At 42.3% G+C, this 22,900-nt stretch overlaps 1 long non-coding RNA gene across 2 annotated transcripts in view; it reads right to left on the bottom strand.

Moving 5' to 3' along the window:
* Positions 1–5,336: 5,336 nt before the first annotated feature.
* Positions 5,337–22,900, bottom strand: part of LOC148512642 (uncharacterized) — a 92,651-nt gene continuing 75,087 nt past the window's right edge. For both annotated transcript variants that reach the window (XR_015880182.1, XR_015880183.1), the window contains 3 exons: positions 21,716–21,812; positions 9,238–9,312; positions 5,337–5,482 (listed from right to left, as the gene is read on the bottom strand). This is a non-coding gene — a long non-coding RNA (uncharacterized LOC148512642). The remainder of the gene's footprint in view (positions 5,483–9,237; positions 9,313–21,715; positions 21,813–22,900) is intronic.

Below are 22,900 nucleotides of genomic sequence, written 5' to 3' on the forward strand. Positions count from 1 at the left end.
GGAGTTGCTGGGGGGGGCATAATGTGTAAGGGATATTACTGTGTGGCATAATGTTATAAGGGACATTACTGTGTGGTATAATGTGTAAGGGGCCTTACTATTGTATGGAATAATGTGTTATATGGGGCACTGCTGTTATGTGCCATAATCTGTAAAGGGCATTACTGTGTGGTATAATGTGTAAGGGGCAGTATCCTGAATGGGCTCTGTGTGGGGTCAAATGTTTGTGTTTATTTACTTCTGGTGGAGTCTTTTAAGATCTTGCTATGTGACCCAAAAAGTAATAGTTATGCCCTTGCATGCAAACACAGAGGGCTGACTAATATATATGGTCACTTTAAAAAGGACTAACTCTAGATTTAATATGGACTTGCATGAGTCATAAAGTTTGATACTTGCTCAGACTGTGAGGTTAAAATGATACTTTTGTAACTTTCACACAGGTTTTTGGCAGACTGCCAATTTCCACTTGAGCCAGTCCCGGAACTTGTGTAATGCCAAATTTGGTGGAACAGAGTCCAAAACTCTGGCCGTTCATAACGGACAAACAGACAGACACGCTTTCTTGCTTATTATATAGATGATAATGACAGGAAGTATTCACTGACTTCGGCATTCTTCACACTACTTTCCTACGTCATGGCTTCAAAAATGGATTTATTCATGAATTCCTGATACTCTGTCAAACTAATTAAAACAACTCTAAAGCTTAATCTAAATTATAAATTAAAAACGGACAATAACTGATTATTCACAGTTACAGTATACTTGCTGGTTACACACTGGTGTTAGGAAAATACCAGTAATGGCACAAGTGTGATATTACCAGTGGGGCTGATTCAGAGATGTGTGCTAACCCGATGCGCATGTGTAGTACAGGTCTGCGACCACGCACGTAGTCCGGGAGCAGACTGTCAGTGATTGACAGTCTGCTGCCATTTCCAGGCGGGGAGGGGGCAGCGATGGCCTCCGTTTCACAAAACAGAGACGTGTCACCACTGTTGGGGGGAGAGAAGAGCCCAGGATCTTTATCTAAGGCAGTCAGCTAGAGTGTCCCCATATTCATATAGCAGGCCGATGATCAAGCAGATGATGCCTACTGCTGCATTACCATAATAGTGCTATCGCAGCTGCTACCATGTTAGCAGCTACGACAGCAATAGCATCTGAGTCTGAATCACCCCCAGTGCTTGCGAAACCCTCCACTGAATCCCCCTGGGAAATTTGGTGAATACAAAAAAATGTGAGATAATAGAGGAGATGGGTGTATTACTCACAGTGAGAGATAAGCTGGGTACACACATATCTCAAGTGCATTCCCAGTTGTTATGTCAGGCCATACACATTGAGCGGCCGATTGATAAGTGTGTATAGCTTACCAATCGGGTCGCGTAATGGTCTACTCAAAGAACCATCATATAAGTGTGTACTCAGCAATACATTTGTTTTCATTTGTTTATTCTTTATACTAAAAAGATGAGACAGATGAGCAGGACAACTAAAGATGGGTACACGCTATACAACAGTGCGATCCAGCAATGAGATTTAACAAAACATTACATCGCCGTACACACTACACAATCCGGAGTATGATGGCACAACAGTGGAGTAACTATAAGTTTTGCTCCCCTATGCCCACACGAAAGTGGCGTAACTATAAATTTTGCTCCCAGATGGGAAATGGGTAAAATAAAAAAAGGAAAACATTTCTTGCGAAAACAAAATTTATCATCAGAGGAACATGGTCTGCACGCAGAACACTGAGGAAGTGCGTCTCATAGCCTCCCGCAGGCTCCCCACATCTCTCCTGCCCTTAGTGCACCCCAGACCTTAAACAATAATTACTATAACATTCCATACTGTCCGGAATGGGACTATTACTTGGCGGGTTCTTACCTAAAAATAAGATGTCACTGTCCCAACAGAAACTTTTCAGGCCCCTGAGCAGCAGCGCTTTCTGTCACCCCCTGAAAGGGGCTCTACCCTGTCACCGCATAGCAGTAGCAGCACTCTTCTTATTCTCCTTCCGGTGTCTCTGCTATTGCCAATTCATCATCTCCAGCTTCCAGAACCGAGGCTGTCACTGGCTTCCCCTTCCCTTGTTTGTCTGTGTGACCCAGAGGGCTGCTCACATCTCCTGTAGTTGGGGTCTTCCTAGAGGCACAAGGAGGGCTGCGCTGGAGAAGAGACTGAATAGACAGAGCCTCGTTCTGTCAGGGGATTAGACAGCCTGCTGCTTGATTAACCTTGTGCTACAAGGTTAATCAGGCAGCAGTCTGTCTAGTCCCCTGCCAGCAGCAGCACTCTCTCAGTAAGGTGGTGACGGTCTCTACTTAGCAGCCAGCATCATCCCGCCTGTCCCCACAGCGGTATTCCGGCCATCACATCACCTCACTATCCCTTCCCCTCATTGAGGACAAAATAGGAGCAGACTCCGCCCTCACCTCTCGTTGATTTGGCGCCACTCGCGGCTGCAGCACCGGTGCCCCCACCCACCGCGGGGACCAATGCTATGCCACTGAAGCACGATAGTATCATTACATGTTGCATGTAACAGCACCACATCAACCATGGAATCATATTATGTGATGTACAATACAACAGATGGGATGATTCAATAAACACCACATTGGGCATACACATTATACGATGTGTAGTGTTCATTCTAGAACCCTGCACCTGTCACAACCCGCGCAGTTTCTCTTTCCTGCCTGGGGTGTCGCTGTCTGCTCTGGTGCTTCTAGCACACTCAACTAATGCAACAAGCCACTGAGATACAGACCAGAGTGTGCTAGAAGCACCAGAGCAGAGAGCGACACCCCAGGCAGGAAAAATAAACTGCTTGGGTTGTGACAGGTGCAGGGTGCTATAATGAACACTAGATGTTTATGATATACCATACCGAGCTGCATCCGAGCGATATATATTGGACAATAGATCGTATAGTGTGTACCCAATTTAACATTTAGATAATAAATATTGACATAGAATAAATGGCTGGTACTGATTAAAAAAATAAATAAATCATAATTAGTCCACATTAATATTAGAATAAGACATAAGAATTTGCATGAACAATGATACATGGTATCAAATAGACCAATTAAGGTGAAACCCTAATATATGGTGCTCTATGCCACTGTGCCTCTCTTAATTGGGAAAATTAGTAATGTACCACAGATTGATACATATGTATAATTCTAGAGGAAAAGAATGAGCTCTCCTGAATATCAAGATCAGTTTAGTTAAGGAAGATCCAGTGTTTCATATTCTCACTGCTGTGCCGACAGTCATGCAGGGAAAGAAGGCTCCAGGGTCATCTAATGTTACAGAGAGGATCAAGGACAAGTCCAACAGAGCTCAGCAATACAGATAGATGTGTAAATTTAGGTTTCTTCATTGTTGGAGAATTACTCAGAGGCAATTAATGAGGCAAGCATCCAAAAAATGCATTTCTCTACTGCAGAGTGGTGTGGGGTCATCGCAACCAGTTCCATTCTCAGACAAATGTATATGAAATTAACTAGCTCTTTCAAAAGAAGCTAGGAAAAGCAAGTTCTTTACTAGTGTGTACCAGCTATGTCGCTGACGATGCCTGCTCCTACGAATCGGCAGCAACATTGCCAGTCTGACCTGCATGCAGGTCCGGCGGGCGATATAATCAAGGGGGGCCATGCTGCCGAATGCAGTATGGCCCCCACTGACGCTCTATTGCTCCCGGCATTGGCAAGTGTGTGCGCAGGTGTGTTCATTTAAGTTTTGTGAGAATAATTTTTCAATTTCCTTTGATCTTCATGATAAATTTCTTGTTTGGAATTGCACTAATTAGTCATGGATCGTTCATTCACGCGAAAAAACACTTTTTTTTAATATCAATTCAACCCCGTTAATGGCACACAGATTTCCATCAAACATGTGACCCCTGAAGAGAACTAATTGCTCCAAAGTTTTTTAGGTCTATCTTAGATTATTAGATTAATTATTAAGCAATTCATTCTTGTTTTTAATTTGGAACTAAAGTAAGAAAAAAAGTTTATAGCTGTTTTATTATTTAATTATCATTTGACAGAGATTTTTTTTTTTGTAACTGAAAAATGACAAAAATGGGGAAAGTTTTCCAAAAACTGTATAGACTATATATACTAGCACAAGCAGCCACATTTACAGATTATACAATTGAAGAGCAAACAGGTATGCAGGCACGAAGTCAGCATTCACAATATCGACAGCAGGTCAACATTGCTGTTATAATGTTGACATTGCCTTCCCAATATTTTAATATTAAAAGTTGAGTTATATAAATGAAATGGTAAATAAATATGATTATAATTCTATAAGAGTGTGCCCAAACAAAAGAGATTTTCTTTTTTGCTTCTATGCAATCCCTACTCAGTCGACATGCTAACAATGCTGACATGGTGTATGTAAACATGTTTAAAGTCAACATTATAACCAAGTTGACATTGTAAACATCGAACATATATACCACACCCAAGCAAAAATACCTTATATTTGTAAAGCTGTGTTTTAAACTGTTTTTAGGAATATTCCCTACTAGCTGGGATAACTGGCAACCTTTATTTGTTTACATTGTCCTCAACCATAACCCCATTTAATCTATCTTGAAAAGGACCCCACTGTTTGCCAACATGCGTGCAAACAGTGGCGTAACTACCTTGGGTGCAAGGGTAGCAGTTGTTATGGTCAGGGCTGCCATCAGAAATTATGGGGCCCGGGACTAACAAAATAGGCAGCCCCCCACCCCCACCCCCACAACCCCAGGCCACCTTAGTTACCTCGCTCCTTCTATCCTGAAAAACTTGCCGGCCGCAACGTAGGTAGGAGGCAGAGTGGGAGGGCAGCCCTGGGTGGCTGGGTGAGAAGTGACTCATGCGGTGGGGTAGTAGTGGGCAGCATGTTTGTAGGAGTGGGCCCCCGACTAGGCCTGTCACTCACTTTCAAGGGGATAGTAGTAGCGGGCGGACGGTACTACGTGCGGGCAGACCCCTTGAGTGTCCGGCCACGGCGTTGGTAGGAGGCAGAGCAGAATGGCACCTCTGGGCTGGGCCTGTCAGTCACTCACTGCTATTGTGCGGTGGGTGGGGGTAGTAGTACGGGGTACAGGGGCAAGCACAGGTCTTGTTGGGAGGGGTTTCCATATTCGCCCTTCAGATATATATATTATATATATATCTATACAACCAAAACTAACCTGCGCTATATGATAAACAGCTGCTCCCTTCAGTAAGTCCTCTGTTAGTAGGACGAAAAAATAAATACAATACAATTACTTCAAGGGCGCTTCAACCAATTTAATAATACGGACAATCCTTATATTCTTTATATGTAACAATCCCTTCAGGGCTTATAGGTTCCAATTCTTTCTATTTTATGGATGTAGATATCAATTTTCGTGCTCGCTTTTCAGAACTGATCGAAAAGTTCATATGATGGAACTTGTTTTATCGTCCTCCTTGAGGTTCTAAAAAATACCCTCACACCAGAAAAACACCCAAGATAGGCCCAAATGCCAATATTAATACACTTTAAAATAAATTTTATTATAAAATTTGCAAATTCAGATGGACAAATGTTCTTACGTGAATATATTAGTATATCTTTTATAAAGATAAAAATAGATTTCTCCACACCTTACAAATGAGTGAAGGTTTACAGCACAATGTCCACCATTTGTTTCATCTTACATCAAGACTTCATCAGCGGTAGATCAGGGGTAGATCTCGAAATAAATATGCTTAAGGATATAGCATGATAGTGGTCTAGACGGCTCTCAGAATCAATTAATAATATACTTTTTAGGTCCTTCTTCCTCTCTGTCCCACAGCCACCTCTGGGCTGGGCCTGTCAGTCACTCACCACTATTGTGCAGTGGGTGGGGGTAGTAGTGCGGGGTACAGGGGCAAGCACAGGTCTTGTTGGGAGGGGTTTCCATATTTGCCCTTCAGAGATATATATATATATATATATATATATATATATATATATATATATATATGTTTCAAACGGACTGGCACTCTTCTGAAAAAGCAACTTGCTCTGGTGCCCTCAGGATAATGGAATGTACAAACAGGCAAATAAACATACTCCCTCATTAGAAATGACACCCCAAATCCGAGTCTCTCTCCATAAATCTGCCTCCCCACTAGCTCAAACATAATACCCTAAATCTTCAGTTTACCATCCATCATTGAAAAACATTTCCCAAATCTGTAATGCCCCCACTCACTGATTAAAAACCCTGCACCTCTTGTTAAATATCAGAATATCTATTCTAATCCTCCCCTGGTTGGTACTGCCATCTCATAATCCTCCTGATCTTGAATCCCACAGCTTCCTGGGCTCTGATTGGTGGATAGTTCCAGCCATCCACCAATCAGTGCATCACACAGCGGCATCCTGTTGACTGCAGCCAGTTACAGAGCTGCCGGCCGCCTGATGCTGCGTGTAGTCACATAGTGTAGTGGTGAGTGTGACAGGCAGAAGTATGCTGCCCAAGTCCCGACCGCTCTCATTGTATTTACACACGCAATTGGAGCGGCTGCGGAGAGTGCTCTGCCTGCATGCCCCCAGGAAAGTCTTTCCCTGGCTGCATGTGTGGTCCGCTGCATGTGGTACCAGGGTAGGAGCGGACGGGCCCCTTGAGTGTCCGGGCCTGGGACTGCAGTCCCCGCTGTCCCCCCTGATGGAGGCCCTGGCTATGGTGTCCAAGCTGCCTCTGTGGCCCGACGTTCCCGCTGCACCCAGTGAGGCACACAAGGTGGTGTTGATTTGGTGCTGGCCCACCAGCTGATTAGAGCTGGCGCACCTGCAGGCAGACATGGAGAGACAGCACAGCAATCAGAGCTCCTGGACTGGCAGCCAATCAACAGTGATGGCTTCTGATTTTCTGCTGGTTCGTGAGCTCCGATTGGTTTGCCACTAGCTCCAGATATAAACTGCGCAGGTGCAGTCGGTGCATGTCTGCCGCTGCCTGCATGTGCACCAGCTGTAATTAGCTGGCGGCCCAGCACCAAATCCATACCTGCTGGCTGCTGATGGCACACAGGGGGAAGTGAGAAGCTGCTGGAGGGACACGAGGAGGTGAGTTGCTGGGGGCGCATAATGTGTAAAAGGCTTTACTGTTTGGCATAATGTTATAAGGGGCATTGCTGTGTGGCATAATGTGTAATGGGCACTACTATTGTGTGGAATAATGTGTTATATGGAGCACTACTACTATTTGGCATAATTTGTAAAGGACATTACTGTGTGGTATAATGTGTAAGGGGCATTACTGTGTGGCATAATGTGTATAAAGGGTACTACTGTGTGGCATAATCTGAATGGGCTCTGTATGGCATAACATGAATGGGCACTGTATGGGTGCAAATGTATGTGTTTATTTACCTTGTGGGGGGGAGGGGTCTTGCTATGTGGCCCACATAGTTCAAGTTACGCCCTTGCATGCAAACACAGAAGGCTGTCTAATGGTGCCTTTAAAAAGGACTGAAGGCCTGATTCAGCAGTGTATGCAATTGTGATCTCAGCTGCGATTACGTATGGTATGCAGCTGTGAAAATAAGCCAACGCTTGCCAAAGCACAGCTGGCATAGGGACGCCCACTGCTACTTTCTCATTTCCATCCAACCTCACTTTTCTGCATACACATTGGTACCATTGATGCACATTGGCCGGTCACGCAGCATTTACAGCAGGTCTGACCATCCACAGAAACTGTGAGACTTGTTGCACGCAGTGAGTGCTCAAGCTGCATATGCATTCGCAGTGGCTAATTTATGCACACTCATGAAACGCCTGCATTTTTCTGACCACCCCCTGTCACCACCCCCAAACGCTGACAGCCTGTCACTCACTTTGCGATGGATTCCTTGTGCATCCGTAATCGCAATGAGATCACTGTGCACGCACAGTGCAGCTTGTATGCATGCGCAATTGCAAACAATCACTTGACTGCATCCGTATTCGCTACTGCGTACGCTGCTGAATCACGCCCTGACTCTAGATTTAATATGAACTTGCATGAGTCATAAAGTTTAACACTGAGGTTAAAATCATACTTTTGTAGCTGTCACACAGGTTTTTGGCATACTGCCAATTTCCACTTGAGCCAGTCCCAGAACCTGTGTAATTTAAAAGTGTCTCCATTTCTAGGAATTGTGTGACAGTGTGTGGCCCTGACAAAATTCAAACTAGGCAAAAACCTAATCCTGGTCAAACTACACCATCATGCCAAATTTGGTGGAGCTAAACTTTGGCTGTGCATAAAGGACAAAGAGACAGGCCAGCTTTCTTGCTTATTATATAGGTAACAATTTTTGTTCTGATCAGACATGGCATAATGCAGGGGCAAATTAATGGTTTACTTGGGGGGTGGGGGTTCTAATGTATATATATTTATATATACAGCATATACACTATATGTTTTACAAAGACAGTAGTGGCATGTGATATTATGATGTATATTTTATATTGTAGACATTGATAACAAAATGTCTCTGTAAACAATATTTGCAGTTTTTCCTTCAGGGATTAACACTAAAAGATGCTTGGTGCTACTAACTTGTGAGCATGCCATGTAAAAGCTACTTAATTTACAGTAACACTAAAATGTTGCAAGTATCATGAGTAGCGACTCTATGATATGTATTTGTCTTGGTGTGCCATCTACTGGATTGACGTGTATATCTTCATGAGTCAAGATAAGCTGCCAGATCTGAAACAGATCTTGAGATATCTATAACTATGTATTTCTATGCATACATATATAAGTGTTTGCGTTCGGGGTGTGCAATATATATATATATATATATATATATATATACACACACACACATACATATGGTAATTTTTGGCTTGAAGAGCCTGCACACTGCATGCGCCAAGTGTCAAGCGTTGGTTTTTAGTTTATTGGTCCTCTCCCTGACATAATACATACCTCAGTTCCTTTCTATGTGACTAAGCTGTACAGTATTGAATTTGCAATCCAAATTCATCCTGTACATTTTTAAGTGATGCCGGAACGAACAGACAAACTTGGTGGATGAGAGGCAGCATGAGAAACACAGATTAGGTTTCTTCCCACAATAAACCAAAGCAACAATAAAGTGTACAAATGGTGTTTCACAAATGTTACTTCTCAGGAATAAACGGAAGGGGTGGTGGTGGAAAGATGAATTACAGTAATAAAATAAATGATTAAAATGTCACTTTACTTACATTATATATTATGTAGCTCTTCTTAGGAATTCATATTCATGAAATGACATAAAGAGTCATAATCATAGTGCAAATCTGTAAATATAGAGGTGCTTCATCATTCAATGTTCACTTTATGTAGAACTATAAATACATACATACATACATACATACAATATGGAACAAAATAGCACTATAAGATTCCAATAGCATTTATTAAGACAATAAAAAGATAACACTTTACATAGAAAAACAATAGTAATAATTGTCCAATCTAGGGACCACTGATCTGACTTTCATAGAAAGTTGTCCTTCTTCTGCAGAGTCCCAGGAGATTAGTATGCCCTACCAATGCATTTCGATAACCTCAGTTCTCTTCCTCGTAGTGCAAGTATGACACCCTTAGAGGCCGATTGCATTTGTACGCAAGAATTTAGCTCCTGGGCTAAGTGTAGGGGAACTATTCAATTAATTCTCACAACTAACCCTGAGGCTGCATTTATCATGTATGTTTGCTTGTATCCTCCTGAGGTGCAAGCAAAAATTGACGTTAAGTAGGGCTTCGGGGCTGGTCGTGAGTGCCGAGCGCACCATAACTGCATTGCTCCCGTCACTCAGCATGGGAGAAGCTGCTTAAAAGCGAGTAGTCCCATGCATTTTTGCACAAAATAGTGGCTGTTGCGGGAATAAATCGTATAGCTCCCAGACACTTAGCCCTGGAGTTTAATTCCAGCGTAAAAATGGAATCGCCCATTAATAGCTACATTACATTACACTATACATTATATGTAACACCATTATTGTGAATACATGTTTCATTCTTTAATGCCTCTAAATGTTGAGGATCTGGTCCACAAGAGCCAAAATACTGTAACCCCATGCAGGTCACAAGAAAACAATGTGATTCAATCATGTTTTCTAGAGTAAGGCAACCAGTTTCAAATAAAACCACTTTAACTGATGATAAACTGTAGTTTATTCCAGAAATATACAATGTGTAGAAACTAGTTCCCAAGAGCAAAACTTTTCATAATACACATTGGCTTTCATAAGAAAAAAAATGAGGCAATTATGTATGAAATTTAGATGATTTATAATTATAATCATAGATGTGTAAGGTACCAGTGCGCTGATGGGAACATCAGCTGCTCAGACAGTAACAGGACATATATAAAATACGGACAAACAACAGTGGCAAACGCAGGATATATATATATATATAGATATATATATATATATATATATAGATATATATATATGGTACTTGTGTACTTTACGGACTCATTACCTTATTAAGTGTCCAGCATCATTCCCTACCATTGAAGTGGGCATAGAGAGGGAATATTACCAAGTGGCGAGCGTAGCGAGCCACCGGGCCCGAAGTGTGGAGAGCGCAGCGAGCCCGCGAGGGGACAACTTTCACCGAACGTTTTATATAGTAAGGTAATGAGTCCGTAAAGTACACAAGTACCATATATATATATATATATATATATATATAACATAGGATCCAGCACTCCCTGTATAAATGGATTACTTAGCTGGTTGCCTGCATGGATAACGAATGTACATAAGACCCTCAGTGATGCGGCACTCCAAGCGAATAAACACACCATAGACACGGCTGGAAAAAGTCAACATTTCAATACCTAGAACAGCGGTATTTTCATCAGGACATACATACACATACAAAAAACATCCTACCTTATATGTGCTCACCTAAGTGACTAAACAGCCTCACCGGAGCAGGGATCCACACCCGCCCGGCGGCGCTGACCAATGACGTCACAGCGTCACATGACTCTACTAAACAAGTGCCATCACCATAGTGACATATAAACAAACTAGCGCAGTCTGCATTACAGTGCTGTGAGATTAACATACACATAGTCAGATAGTACTTTCTTGTTATATGATACATAATATGCTAACGGCTTGTCTGCAGATTTAGATGAGGTGCTATACACACATTTGAGGATAATATATTCCATATGCATAATTACATGGTATTCAAGTTAACAGAAACATCAAGATATATATACTAAACCTCACAGCTTACAAGAGAGATCCTAGGCTCAATTGCTCATTTAGACCCCTGGGTGACATTGCGCCCAACCGATGTATCCATCGAGTTTCACATAGTATTAATTTACGGGATCTATCTCCTCCCCGCATAGATATTGGGATATGGTCTATCATCCTATATTTGAGAGCAGATAAATGATGGCGTGCCAGGGCAAAATGCTTTGCCACAGGTTGTTCATTACAACCATTATTAAGATCTGACCTAATGGCACTTCTATGAGCTGCCATGCGCTCTTTGAATGTTCTCTCGGTCTTGCCTATGTATGACGGGCCACAAGGGCATATTATCTGGTACACAACAAACGAAGAGTTACAGGTAAGCCTATGTCATATACGATATTTACGTCCTGACAGGGGATGCAAAAAAATATCACCAGGAATGAGGTATCTACAGGTGGTGCAGGTACATCTAAAGAAACCCAACTTGCCAACACCAACTCCATCCGCCCTGGGACCAAGACTTGATATGTCAATCTTGACAAGTATATCACGAATACTACGCCCTCTTTTATCCCTATCCCTGTCTATACTCAATACTTGTTGTTTAACACTGGTTAAATGAGTCAGATCATATCCTCTACTGACAAATTTATTAATCATGTCATCCATCTGCAACTCGGCCAAAACCTCATCCTTGTTGATTCTCCTAATTCTCAATAATTGAGAATAGGGAAGACCAAGAATAAGTGGCCTGGGATGACAACTGTCAGCACATAACAAATTATTTCTGTCAGTCTCTTTAGTATATAGGCTGGTAGAAATTTTACCATCAACCATAGATATCTTAACATCCAGATAATTTACTGACACATTACTAATATTGAATGTCAATTTTGCAGGACAATCGCTCCTATTATGTTGCTCAATTACCTCAATGAATTCATGTTTGGGGCCCTTCCAAAATACCAATAGGTCATCTATAGACCGCACACAGAAAGCAACTTTATGTGCAATATCAGGTTTATCAAAAAAACAAATAATTTTCTACACCAAACATATAAATATTGGCGTACGATGGGGCCACACTGGACCCCATCGCACAGCCGATATTTTGGAGGTAAAATTGCTTATCATAAAGGAAAAAATTCCTAGTGAGAATAATTTGTAATAGATCAATAATCAAGTTAATATCAGGCCCAACATATAAGGGATGATCTCTAAGAAATTTCTGTGTGGCAGCCATCCCCTCTGCATGAGGTATAATAGTATGGAGGCTGCCTACATCTATACTACAAAGCCACACTTCTTCATTAAATATAGGCAGTTCCTTCAATTTCCTCAAAAGTGAGGATGTATCAAGAAGATAATGAGGATGACTATGGATACATGGCTGCATAATAGTATCCAAAATAGCTGTCGGTTGCAACAATGACCCTCTTGCTGCAATGATGGGTCGTCCCGGAGGATCAGTTAATGACTTATGTATTTTCGGGGTACAATAAAGCACCGGAACAACAGGATACTGCGGAATTAAAGCCTCCTTCAATTGTTTATCAATGATTTTAAGATCTACTGCTGCAGTAAGGATATCATTAAGTTCTTTCTTAACCATCGATGTTGGATCCGATGGCAATAGTCTATATGTCGATATATCCCCCAAATGGGCCGCAATCATTTGTTGGTAATTATATAAGTCCAATATAACAAGGGCTCCCCCTTTATCCGCCGGCCGAAAAATCAGGTTAGGATTATTGGATAGTTGTATGAGTGCAGTATATTCTTCCTTAGTGAGATTAAATCTGGTGCGTGGTAGATCGACAATCACATCATTATGTAATAGCCTCATAAATGTCTTGATAGAAGAATTAGACGATAAAGGGTCAAACGTTGACCTAGGTTGTAATTTCTGCAATTTAACAGGTAGGGGTGCCACTTGTGTGTTCATAGGCTGATTGTTTTTAGAAAAAAAATTCTTTCAATTTTAATTGTCTATTCAACGCAAATTGTTCTGCTTGCCATTGCAGTGGGTCAAACTTCACCGTAGGGACGAACGATAAGCCTTTATTCAATACTCGTAATTCTGTCTTATTAAGATGATATGTAGACAGATTAACAACTAAGTTTTGCGAGGAATTGGAGGCTTCCTTCCACGCCCTCTTCCTTTTCGTTTGTCCTCCCCTTCTGGTGTAACGTCTCCACCTCCTCCTTCTCGGGATCTGGTGGTAACCCCTAAAGGGTATGGTTTACGTCTGGCACCACCATCACCCCTGGGTCTCTCATATTCACTATCTTGTGGTTAGACGCCTGGTACAGTGAGGGGTGAGATGCTGAGTATTCTACCTTAGGTGCTTTTGCGGACTTCCATGGTCGGCTGTGTGTTTTGGGGATCGGAGTTCCCATCATGGGCGCCGCCATGACAGTTCCTCTCATGTGAAAGTCCTCCTAACCAATGGTAGCATTGATCTCAGTCAGCTGACACTGTGCTCCAATAATCTGCTACCCCTGGGTATAAATCCGCCCCCAGAACTTCAGGAAGATGCTGTTCAACTTTGTTATTCCAAGTGCCTGTGTTACTCCCACTGTTGCTCTGTGCTAAATCCTTCAGCGTGTTGCTTCAGCCTGCTCACAGTTTTCCAGTTTCCTGTATTAGCTTCCATGCTAACCCTTACTCCGAGACTTAGCTTTCTCACAGTACTTCAGTTTTTCATGTCCCTTCGCTGTGTGTCTTTGTATATGTGCTGCTAATTCTATTGCAGCTTTCCTGTGGCTATTACCCTGTGTCACTGAGGTGTCAGATTACCTGCTAATACTAATTAGCTTACAGCTGGACCTCCAGCACTCTCCTAGTACTTGCCTTTGTCCAGTACCAGTATTACTAGCTTCCCCAGTTTATTCCTGCCTTCCCTCTGTGTTTTACTGTGTTTATCAGCTCCAGAATCTGTTGCAGTTCCTGTACATTTTTCCTGTGTTTCCAAGCTAGCCTGCGACTGGGATTACTACATGTGCCTGTGTCCACTTCTCTCTGTGTCTTGTTTGTGCAGTAAACACCTACATTTATAGCTTTCCAGTGCATGTTGGTTTTTTTTGCTCTGTGTCTTGTCTCTGCAAATCAGCTCTAAACATATCTAGCAATTCCCAATATATGCCTCTGTTTTTCTGTGCAATCAGCACTTGGATTTCTTAATGATTCTCAGTACACTTTCCAGTATTCCTGTGCTAGCCTGTGATTAGGATCCCTAAACAGCGTTTCAATATCTAAGCATCCAGTTTACCTCCTGTGCTCTAGCATTTGCTAAATTAAATATAGTTTCCGGTCTTATGCCATTCCCAGGTACCTGTCCAGAGGGCTGCGACCTGCTCACTTGGTGCAGCGGAAAACCAAATCCCAATTGGAGGGGTCACTGGAGAAAACCACCAAGTGAGTTAGACTCCGCGCCTCTGGGCAGGTCTAGCCAAACCTGTGTTCGGCCGCAACTAGGAGACCTAGTCCAGTCACTTCCCAGGTCACCCGAACCCCCCGGCTTACCGTCCTCCACAGAGGAACATTTGCATCTGATCGTAACACACTGGTCCAAATAAATCCAGTGAGCCAAACTGGATGTATAGACATATATAACATAGGATCCGGCACTCCCTGTATAAATGGATTACTTAGCTGGTTGCCTGCATGGATAACGAATGTACATAAGACCTTCAGTGATGCGGCACTCCAAGCGAATAAACACACCATAGACACGGCTAGAAAAAGTCAACGTTTCAATACCTAGAACAGCGGTATTTTCATCAGGACATACATACACATACAAAAAACATCCTACCTTATATGTGTTCACCTAAGTGACTAAACAGCCTCACCGGAGCAGGGATCCACACCCGCCCGGCGGCGCTGACCAATGACGTCACAGTGTCACATGACTCTACTAAACAAGTGCCATCACCATAGTGACATATAAACAAACTAGCGCAGTCTGCATTACAGTGCTGTGAGATTAACATACACATAGTCAGATAGCATATTATGTATCATATAACAAGAAAGTACTAACGGCATGTCTGCAGATTTAGATGAGGTGCTATACACACATTTGAGGATAATATATTCCATATGCATAATTACATGGTATTCAAGTTAACAAAAACATCAAGATATATATACTAAACCTCACAGCTTACAAGAGAGAACCTAGGCTCAATTGCTCATGTAGACTGCGCTAGTTTGTTTATATGTCACTATGGTGATGGCACTTGTTTAGTAGAGTCATGTGACGCTGTGACAGCATTGGTCAGCGCCGCCGGGCGGGTGTGGATTCCTGCTCCGGTGAGGCTGTTTAGTCACTTAGGTGAGCACATATAAGGTAGGATGTTTTTTGCATGTGTATGTATGTCCTGATGAAAATACAGCTGTTCTAGGTATTGAAACATTGACTTTTTCCAGCCGTGTCTATGGTGTGTTTATTCGCTTGGAGTGCCACATCACTGAGGGTCTTATGTACATTCGTTATCCATGCAGGCAACCAGCTAAGTAATACATATATACAGAGAGTGTCGGATCCTATGTTATAAATGTCTATACATCCAGTTTGGCTCACTGGATTTATTTGGACCAGGGCACCTGCATATATATTAATTGCATGTTCATCTGGCGACTTTTTTCTTTGCTGATTTGTTTTTATACATCACCGCTGCACTGGCACTTGTTTACTATACCCCTCTACTGTTCTAGGGGAGTCGTATCATGTTTGATGATTAATATGCATATGGCTGAATCTTGAATAATTATATTATATTTTAAGATATACACCTATTTGGTGTGAACTTTACTGCTATTATGACGGAGGCTGAGGTGGATGATGCCACGAGTGGATATAGCCATGCAATTTATCCTATTGGAGACATTCTATCATATTCTGAATCTGAGGCAGAAGCCATTTTATATACAACTGATTTATTGGAGCAATTAGAACCAGCATCATGTGAGGATCTATATCATGAGGTTTTAAAGCTCAAAAAACGTGAAGTAGATTATTTCTACCACGGGTTAACCCTTAGTGATTACTATAGGGTTAAAAAGATCCCAAGGGGTCTTAGAATCAAGAATTGCCCTACTATAGGAAATCATGACCCCATGTTCTGCAAACGCTGGGTTGTCATATTAAATAACTGCTCATTCGACTTAATGTTGCTTATCATTGAACAATCAACCAAGGAAGTTACTGCAGTTAAAGAGAAGATTGCTACATTTTATAGTCTGCATAAGGCCACATTGGAGCAGGACCATGATACAAAATGGCTGGACAAATTGGAGGCACAAGTCCACAATTACAGACGTGATCTTATTAAATTAAAAAAAGAGAAAAAATTAAAAGTGGACACTGACTATGAACTTAATACTGTATATTGGTGGACATTAAATGAAAGAGTCATTAAGAGACCTTTCTTTAGGAGAAATCGCATGCGGCATATGGACACTGAATCATCTAATGAGTATAAAACCTCAGATAGTGAATATGAGAGACCCAGGGGTGATGGTGGTGCCAGACGTAAACCATACCCTTTAGGGGTTACCACCAGATCCCGAGAAGGAGGAGGTGGAGACGTTACACCAGAAGGGGAGGACAAACGAAAAGGAAGAGGGCGTGGAAGGAAGCCTCCAATTCCTCGAAAAACTTAGTTGTTAATCTGTCTACATATCATCTTAATAAGACAGAATTACGAGTATTGAATAAAGGCTTATCGTTCGTCCCTACGGTGAAGTTTGACCCACTGCAATGGCAAGCAGAACAATTTGCGTTGAATAGACAATTAAAATTGAAAGAATTTTTTTCTAAAAACAATCAGCCTATGAACACACAAGCGGCACCCCTACCTGCTAAATTGCAGGTAGGGGTGCAGATATGATCTGACAACCTAGGTCAACGTTTGACCCTTTATCATCTAATTCTTCTATCAAGACATTTATGAGGCTATTACATAATGAAGTTGATGATGTGATTGTCGATCTACCACCCACCAGATTTAATCTCACTAAGGAAGAATATACTGCACTCATACAACTATCCAATAATCCTAACCTGATTTTTCGGCCGGCGGATAAAGGGGGAGCCCTTGTTATATTGGACTTATATAATTACCAACAAATGATTGCGGCCCATTTGGGGGATATATCGACATATAGACTATTGCCATCGGATCCAACATCGATGGTTAAGAAAGAACTTAATGATATCCTTACTGCAGCAGTAGATCTTAAAATCATTGATAAACAATTGAAGGAGGCTTTAATTCCGCAGTATCCTGTTGTTCCGGTGCTTTATTGTACCCCGAAAATACATAAGTCATTAACTGATCCTCCGGGACAACCCTTCATTGCAGCAAGAGGGTCATTGTTGCAACCGACAGCTATTTTGGATACTATTATGCAGCCATGTATCCATAGTCATCCTCATTATCTTCTTGATACATCCTCACTTTTGAGGAAATTGAAGGAACTGCCTATATTTAATGAAGAAGTGTGGCTTTGTAGTATAGATGTAGGCAGCCTCTATACTATTATACCTCATGCAGAGGGGATGGCTGCCACACAGAAATTTCTTAGAGATCATCCCTTATATGTTGGGCCTGATATTAACTTGATTATTGATCTATTACAAATTATTCTCACTAGGAATTTTTTCCTTTATGATAAGCAATTTTACCTCCAAAATATCGGCTGTGCGATGGGGTCCAGTGTGGCCCCATCATACGCCAATATTTATATGTTTGGTGTAGAAAATGATTTGTTTTTTGATAAACCTGATATTGCACAGAAAGTTGCTTTCTATGTGCGCTCTATAGACGACCTATTGGTATTTTGGAAGGGCCCCAAACATGAATTCATTGAGCTAATTGAGCAACATAATAGGAGCAATTGTCCTGAAAAATTGACATTCAATATTAGTAATGTGTCCGTAAATTATCTGGATGTTAAGATATGGTTGATGGTAACATTTCTACCAGCCTATATACTAAAGAGACTGACAGAAATAATTTGTTATGTGCTGACAGTTGTCATCCCAGGCCACTTATTCTTGGTCTTCCCTATTCTCAATTATTGAGAATTAGGAGAATCAACAAGGATGAGGTTTTGGCCGAGTTGCAGATGGATGACATGATTAATAAATTTGTCAGTAGAGGATATGATCTGACTCATTTAACCAGTGTTAAACAACAAGTATTGAGTATAGACAGGGATACATTGCTGAAGCATAATATGCCCAAAAAGAATAATTATGCTGATATGATACCGTGGGTCAATAAATACAATCAGTCTAGTAGCCACATTAATAAGGTTTCTAAAAAACTGTGGCCAATTATTCAAACAGATCCTAATCTTAACTTACACGAAACCCGTATTATGTCATGTTATAAAAGAGGGCGTAGTATTCGTGATATACTTGTCAAGACTGACATATCGAGTCTTGGTCCCAGGGCGGATGGAGTTGGTGTTGGCAAGTTGGGTTGCTTTAGATGTACTGCTCTCAAATATAGGATGATAGACCATATCCCAATATCTATGCGGGGAGGAGATAGATCCCGTAAATTAATACAATGTGAAACTCGATGGATACATCGGTTGGGCACAATGTCACCCAGGAGTCTAAATGAGCAATTGAGCCTAGGATCTCTCTTGTAAGCTGTGAGGTTTAGTATATATATCTTGATGTTTTTGTTAACTTGAATACCATGTAATTATGCATATGGAATATATTATCCTCAAGTGTGTGTATAGCACCTCATCTAAATCTGCAGACATGCCGTTAGTACTTTCTTGTTATATGATACATAATATGCTATCTGACTATGTGTATGTTAATCTCACAGCACTGTAATGCAGACTGCGCTAGTTTGTTTATATGTCACTATGGTGATGGCACTTGTTTAGTAGAGTCATGTGACGCTGTGACGTCATTGGTCAGCGCCGCCGGCCGGGTGTGGATCCCTGCTCCGGTGAGGCTGTTTAGTCACTTAGGTGAGCACATATAAGGTAGGATGTTTTTTGTATGTGTATGTATGTCCTGATGAACATACCGCTGTTCTAGGTATTGAAACGTTGACTTTTTCCAGCCGTGTCTATGGTGTGTTTATTCGCTTGGAGTGCCGCATCACTGAGGGTCATATATATATATATATATATATATATATACACATATATATTTTTTAATAGACAATTCAGCACTGCACAGACGGAATGGGTAGGAAATACCGCCAGCCTGACAGCGCTGGAAATCCCGATCGTGGATAGGTAAGTATCCACTAACCTAACCTAACCCCCCTAACCCTAACCCTCCTTAGGGGTGCCTAACCCTAACTTCCCCCCCAAGTGCCTAACCCTAATTCCCCGCTACCTAAACCTAAGTCCCCCGGGGGGGGTGCCTAACCCTAAGTCCGCCCCCGGGGGTGCCTAACCCTAACCCTCCCTCCCCCTAGCCTAACCCTAACCCTCCCGGGGGGGTGCCTAACCCTAAGTCCCCCCCGGGAGCCCTAAACCTAACCCCCCCCCGCGGCTGTTCGATCGCGGCGCCCGGCATCACTGCGATCGTGATGCCGGGCGCCGGTCTCCCGGCGTCGGGGAAATGCGGGCGTCTACATCTAGACGCCCGGCATTTCACCCTTGCCGGGATAAGACAGTCGGGAAGCCGACTGCCGGTATATAGGCAGTCGGCTTCCCGATTGCTTCCCGCACAGACATGCACGCATACTGACAAACACTACATACTGACACACACACAAACTGACAAAGACTACACACTGTCACACACACAAACTTACAGAGACTACGCACACACCTCTTTCACTTAAAATGTTAATGCAGGCAAATAAATACAGCATAATTTATTAAAGATTCCCACCTCCCCCACCCCCTCACTTGGCAACCACCCTTCGCTGGCAAGACACCACATACACATCCCCACCGGCACCTCCTTTCCTCTGCTGCACATCTCCACATGTAATACACAGACCTGTGGGGCTCCGGGGAAAGCGCAACAGATACAGTCAGTGAATCACTGGGCGGCAGCTCATCATTCAGCCTCTCATGATGCACCATCCTCGGAACAGCCTGGGAGGGGCTGCGCACTGCAGCTGCAGCTCCCCTTCAATCAGCCAGCCCAGCCCAGCCCAGCCCAGCCCCAGCCAGGGCAAAAAGCCGGCTGCTCCTTTTCTTTGGAAAAAAATATGTTGTTCAGCTGCGCATTAATAGAGCGGCGGCCAGGGGGGGTTTCTAGGTACTCGGAACCCCCCCTACGTGCGCGGGTGAAACAAGGTATACTAAATAAATGCAGTCATGTAAATAATATGTAGAGAGTGTCCTTCTTATGAGAGAGCTTACATCCTAATTAGAAGATTGTACAGTGAAAATAAAAGTGCGACTCAGAGTGGAGATTGGGACAGTCAGTGGCAAATGCAGGATTTCCAGAGGGGGGTTTCCAAAGGCTTAATTTTAGAGCGAGTGTGGCCTATCAATGAAGGGGGCAGAATTAGTACTTAACCAGCTTTAATAAGCATCAAACAAAGTGTATTGTGTGTATTAATTCCAGCATATACAGGACCAGCAATCACAGTAAGCCATTAGATGCACCAGTAGGCCATCCTGCCTGAGCTGAACGTATTTATTTTAGATGTGGGCACCATTCCAGACTATTGGAGCAAGTCCGGGAGCCTGGAGGAGCAGCAAAAAAACCTGCCACTGCCCCGGACATACTGTATATGTACATATTGGGCTCTATAGCAGTGCATTTCTAACAGTGCATGTTTTCCAGATCTTCTAGTTGTTGCACAGGTTATTTATTACTGGCTGATACATGTTAAAATATCCACAGGTAGTGCTAATTATTTCATTTGTGATACTGAGAAGAACATGCAACACTAGTAACAATTTATTATATTACTATTTCTATTGTGGTCATGGTGTGGGCTGGGGGGGGGTCCAGGCAGACAGAACCCCCCCCTGCGTTTGCCTATGATAGTTGTTGTGTTGTGAATCTCCCAGTATTTGTTTGCAAATATGATACATTTTTGTGCTGCTCATTGTAATAATAAAAGGGTGCGTCTATCACCCATTGTTTCCTAGGTGACTTATTTAAGTCACGTTGAGGTACTGCGAAGGCCAGGGATGAGGCATAAGCATGGCCAATGGGCAGACCCTTCATCTGATGGTGAAGAGAGCTAAGCATTGCTTGGTATACAGTACACACAGCAAACTTTTGTGAATAACAGTGAAATTTTATGCAATGGCATAATGCATCTATCCCAAACAGTCTGAACAGAGTAGAACAAAGGAGGACAGCAAATATACAACAGCACAGTGGAAGAGCTGATAAATATCTAGCAATACCAGGAGGTCACTGTTGCAACTGTAGCCGTAGGGGCAAATTCAGAGTTGTACGCAAACTTGATGATTTGCGCACAAATCTGGTGGCTGTCAGTCAGCACTTACGGAGGATTTGTACTGCATATGCGCCAATCTGTGTCTGCGATGACGGTTGTAGTGCTCCCAAAGCTTGATTGATATGCTGCGGCCATTTGGGGGCAGTCTAGAGGTGACAACAACAATAATGATTATAGCCACAGGTGCTAAAAAAAAATGGAGATTATACAGTATATAATTATCTTATAGAGTATGTTCCACGCTGCTGTTTAAATGGCTGCTAACCAAAAGAAGACACAAATAAAGAAAAAATAAAAGTGCTGAGGAATAAATAACTAAGATTAGTATTATGAGTGATTATATATACATATAAAGTGCAATTGTGCCTTTAAAAAAATCTAAATATATATTTCTATATTGAATGAATTCACATTTCAAAAAATCAATAATAAAACATGTACGCATAAATTAATAAAGCCATAAAACACAGTAATGCTGGCCATACACCTGCACGACTTCCTAAAACAGGTCGTATGATCAGATGTGCAGCACATATGTTCCATCCTATCGTGTGCAGATCGTACCATTTATTTTGTGCATGCGATGCATCGTGCGTCCATTCATGTCATTTCAATGACTTTTCCCTGATGAGCGCGTGAGGCACATGATCGATCGTACGACAGATCGTGTGCAATGAAAAACAACAAATCGTACCGCCAGGAGTGCCAGGGAGCTCTGGGGAATCGTATGTGAATCTTATCTTTAGCTGGTCGTGCAGGTGTATGGCCAGCATAACTGTATATCTTCTACACTTTTAGGTCACAACAGTTCAAAAAATCAGCTTCACAACGGCAAGTTTGTATCCACATGGGTCAAAAATAGAACACTGAGATACAGTGGCTGAATAACTTATAAAACCTCGGATCACAGCAGTTCATGAATAAGCTTATCTGTAGTGTATTTATATCCACGTAAGTCCACACTCGCCAAGCAACAAATGCTTAATTCTATTGTAGAGTGAATAATGAAAAAATAGCATAAGCAGCTATTGCTTTTCAAAGTCCAGTCTCTGGGCCGTATGAAGAAAGAGATGGTTAACCTCTAATACATGTTGTGCACACCTGCAGCCGCATCCGGCTATGTGGAATTGTGTAGGTGCCAGCTCCTGAATTAAATGGTGGGAGGCAAGACTGCCATCAGATATTGAGGGGAACTGGACTGACAAAATAGGCAGGGCCCCTCTCCCTCCTCCTC

Source organism: Taudactylus pleione, unplaced genomic scaffold, assembly GCF_031769625.1.
Source record: "Taudactylus pleione unplaced genomic scaffold, aTauple2 ptg000279l, whole genome shotgun sequence".
Taxonomy (NCBI): Eukaryota; Metazoa; Chordata; class Amphibia; order Anura; family Myobatrachidae; genus Taudactylus; species Taudactylus pleione.